Source organism: Suricata suricatta, chromosome 4 (assembly GCF_006229205.1).
Source record: "Suricata suricatta isolate VVHF042 chromosome 4, meerkat_22Aug2017_6uvM2_HiC, whole genome shotgun sequence".
Lineage (NCBI taxonomy): Eukaryota > Metazoa > Chordata > Mammalia > Carnivora > Herpestidae > Suricata > Suricata suricatta.
The window spans coordinates 154,054,229-154,058,636 of NC_043703.1; positions in this window are offsets into that span (position 1 = coordinate 154,054,229).

A 4,408-nucleotide genomic window follows, 5' to 3' on the forward strand; every position below is an offset into this window, starting at 1 on the left:
GCTCTGCTCGCTCGCTCTCCCTCCCCCGGCACTGACACGCTTCGCCTTGGCAGCGTGCGCTTCCGGCCCTCGGCCGGCGGCTTTCCCGGTCCGGGTAGGACCTCAGGCCGCGGAGAACGGTTCCGGCCGAACGAAAGGCCCGGCCTGGACCCCGCAGCGCGTTGCCCACTTTCGGCCGGACCTCGCCTTGCGTAGGTAGCCAGGACCTGTCATCGTTAGCCGCGCTAATAGTTATCGGCTATGTAGAGCACGCCGCGTGTCACCAGGACCACTTTTCCACATGCCAGGAAGCAGACGTTATGTGATGAGAGCCGCCCAAGGTCCTGGATGATCAGACGGGAAAATGTTGCACTTTCTGCTGCCTCGCTCAGCACGCCAATTTCTGAGGACAAGCAGAAGACAAGCGGGGCTTTGTGGTGCGTGAACGCTGGAGAGGGTGTACTGCGCTCATTGCTCACAAAACCTGCACCCAGTAGGCGTTCACTTAACACTGTTAATTTGGGTCTCCGAATGTCTCTTATACGGTGTTTGATGTAGTACTTGATAATTCCAAGTTGATTTGACTTCCATACGGTTTTGACTCCTTTCTCTTTGTAGAGATGGGAAAAGTAAATGAATCCTCCCCTCCTCCCCCCAGGAAGTATTAGCATCTTTAGATGAGGACAGGAAGATTCATCTAAAGCCACACACAGCTACTAAATGGCAGCAGGAGACCTGAGCCACATCTACTTAACCCCAGGGTGCATGCTGGACCATCTTTAAAAAATTTTTTTAAATATTTATTTATTTTTGAGAGACAGAGACAGATCATGAGCAGGGGAGGGGTAGAGAGAGAGAGGGACACACAGAACCCGAAGCAGGCTCCAGGCTCTGAGCTAGATGTCAGCACAGAGCCTGATGCGGGGCTGAACCCACAAACTGTGAGATCATGACCTGGGCCAAAGTCGGATGCTCAGCCGACTGAGCCACCCAGGCACCCCTGGACCATCTTTAGCTGACCACAGAATGTCATGGAGAACAGGGACCCCCTCAGGCAAGATGTATGGGTGGAGTTAGAAGTCCAACTTCAGGAGCCCTGCTTCCTTGAGTAACTTGTGTAACATCAGCAAGTCGGGGCTTCAGTTTACTCAGCTGTAGAATAGCCATGAAATATTCCCCATCTTATAAGATCATTAGGGAAATTCAATAGGTAAAGTAAAGCACATGGAAACAAGATGTAAGTGTTAGCTGTATTGCTGCTACATGTAACGGGATTCTCTTGAAGCTGCAACAGCCAAAGATGGTACATTCAGGCCTGCAGCCTCACACCTCCAGGGGCACCGTTTACATTCTATTCTATACTATCATACATTTTATACACATTTCTGGTACCTCTGAGAGTTATGCAGTGTAACAATTCTAAGTAGATGCCACATTCTAAAGACAGACTTGAGTTCCCATATCATGCAGGACTTGCAAAAGGGAAATTTGAAATCTACATTTTGGGCTTTTAGCCAGTCCCCACCTGAAATGTGTGAGAAGATTGAAGGCATAAGAAAAAAGATCTCTCTGAAGAGAACTGTTGATACCTATGACATTTTTCCTCGCTCAAGAGTGAAAGTGTTTTCCAGGGGACTTCTCAGAGAACTTTTTCTCTCTGAGGTTTGGGAGGCATAAGGCATGCTGTGAGATGTGGCCAGAAGGGAAAAGGGAAAGACCAGGCTGCTGAGGGAGCAGGCCACGTTTCTAACACTGAGGTGCAAACAAATGAGACGTTTCTCCCAACAGCTAACTGGACCTCTGGGAAGAGACCTGAAGCTGTCTTTAAAGACAGTGCGCTTAGGAGAGCTGCCTAGAGAAGCTAAAAGACACAGCAGACGGGATCCCAAAGAACCCTGTTGTATTCTTGCCTTCTAACCAGAGGAGAGATGTCACCTGCCTTATGTGAGGCACTTGGAAGGTACCAGCAAAAGACTCTTCAGAACACCTACAGAAAGTACCCAATCAGAGAAAAAAAATCAGCCTTGCACACGACTGAATCAGAGAGTACTAGAATCAGATCGCTGTGGCACCAGCCAGAGGAAGGTAGGTACCTTCCCCACCACACATGATTTTATCTATCTCTCACCAGACACCAGAAACCACAGCTATTAACTGACTGAGCCACCCAGGTGCCCCTAGAAACCACAGCTGATAGGAGAGGGGAGAGCAGGGGCTGACCACACACTGCACCCCATTGCCAACCTGGGGAGGGAGGAAGCACTAATTTTGGTTACAGTTGTGAATTTTGATGATACTAGACTTGGTAGTTCAATTTTTTTAATGTTTATTATTTTTTGAGAGAGAGAGAGGCAGACAGGGGGTGAGTGGGGGGGGTGGGGCAAAGAGAGAGGGAAACCCAGAATCTGAAGCAGGCTCTAGGCTCTGAGCTGTCAGCAGAGAGCCTGACACAGGGCTCGGACTCACAGACGGGGAGATCATGACCTGAGTCGAAGTTGGTTGCTTAACCCAAGTGTCCCAGATGTCCCAGGACTTGGTAGTTTGATTACACAAATGAGGCTATAATTGTGATGAATGTAACCAGACAACTTTTCATTATCTGAGAGTAACCAGAAAAGCTTTAGAAGATGCCAGAGTCTCTACCTAGGTCAGGAAAAGAAATAGCCCATCGAGAGTGTTTCAAGGTAATGAATAATGTATTCTCCTTATGCTTTATCAAGTTTAATATACTATTTTAATGATTATCTCGTGTGTGTGTGTGTGTGTGTGTGTGTGTGTGTGGTAATACCCTCCATAATGTGAGTTAGGATAAAATGTGATTGGCTACCCACCACGGCAGGTAAGGACAAGGCCAGGCAAAGAAGTGGCAGGCAGCTGCTTCACTAAACCAAGAAATAGAGGACGGATACTCCCAGGCCAGCATCCTGCTAGTCTACCCTTCCCAGAACAATCTGATAAAATGGAAGCCTACTATTAGGGAAACAGGGCTAGAGTCCCTGCCTATTCCAGAAATCCAGCTACCGGTAGTTAGGTGGGAGACCAGCCACCACTAGGTGGCGCCAAACTGCAGCTGAGCCTAGTGACATTCACACTGGATTTAAAACTACCAGCTGGGACTGCCCCGCCCCCCGAATTTATTTCTATAACCTAACGTATAACCCCACGTCGTATGTACTTGAGTATTGTGTAACATGACCCTGCTAGTCATGTTATGGTGGAATGTTACTACCTTACCATGCACTCGGAACCATTGTGCTGTGTGTTTTCGAGTTAGCTGTTCTTGTCCACTGAAAAACACATGGTTCCTTTTGTAGCTGAGACAGACGTGAGACATAATGTCTTTCAGATAGCCAGGACGGTGTAAAGTGCAGGGGGCCAGTGAAGGACTCTCTAGACTGGCCACCCAAAAGCTACACACTATCCTCTTCCTCCTTGCCTTTATTATACAGACTGGGAAAAACAAAACAAAACAAAACAAAACACAGTCCCTTTGCAGACTCCCTTGTACAGAGAGAGAGAGCCATGAGCCCCAGTTCTGCCCCTCCCCTGCTCATGCTGTCTCTCTCTGTCTCTCAAAAATAAATAAAAAAAGACATTAAAAAAATTAAAATTCTTTAAAAAAAAAAGAACGGAGATGAAGCATTCATCAGTATGGATTTCGTGTAATGAATCCTTCAGAAATTGTTTCAGATGATCTAGAATACAGCGATAAGCAACCAACTGTGGCTCTAAGTAGGAGAAGACATTTAGGCCTAAATGGTGAAGGTACCATCGAAAACGATGTTTGAATATATGGCCATTTCCTTACAACCAAAAATAAGAATGAAATGGAAAAAGTGACCCTGAATCCAGCCTAGCAAATAGAAGTCAAATCAGGTTGTTTACTTTCACTGACACCCACCACCCTCCCCAGATTCCATTCTGGCTCTTGGTAAAGATAAAGCCAGCTGCCTAGTTCCTAAGGATGCAGCCCTCAAGACAAAGGAAGCAGTAAGGGAGAGAAATTGTTTTAATGTAAAAGAAGTTGATTGGATAAGGTGATATCTTCACTACATAAACCCAAGTCCTTCCTCATATGATACAAACCCTCCCATCATCCCACACAAGAAACCACAAGCTTCTGTCTCCTTAAATGCTACCCAGGGAGTTTGCCTTCACATCTCCAGGGAGAAGGCAGGACTCTAGAGCACTTGGCTCTGGGTCCTGAATCCTGCTATCAGTAAACCTGACGTAGCCAACCTTCATCAGGAAGCCCACTTCCCTTTCATACAGCTCATAGTTGGTGAGGCTCCTGAATCCCCCCTCCTTAGGATGTGCACGCAGACCCTCCATGTCCAGCCTCCTGCTTGCTTCTGGCTTATTCCTGAGGTCATTTCATCCTCCGGTATATTAAATCATGCAGTATTCCTTGCATAGGCCAGACTGCTTA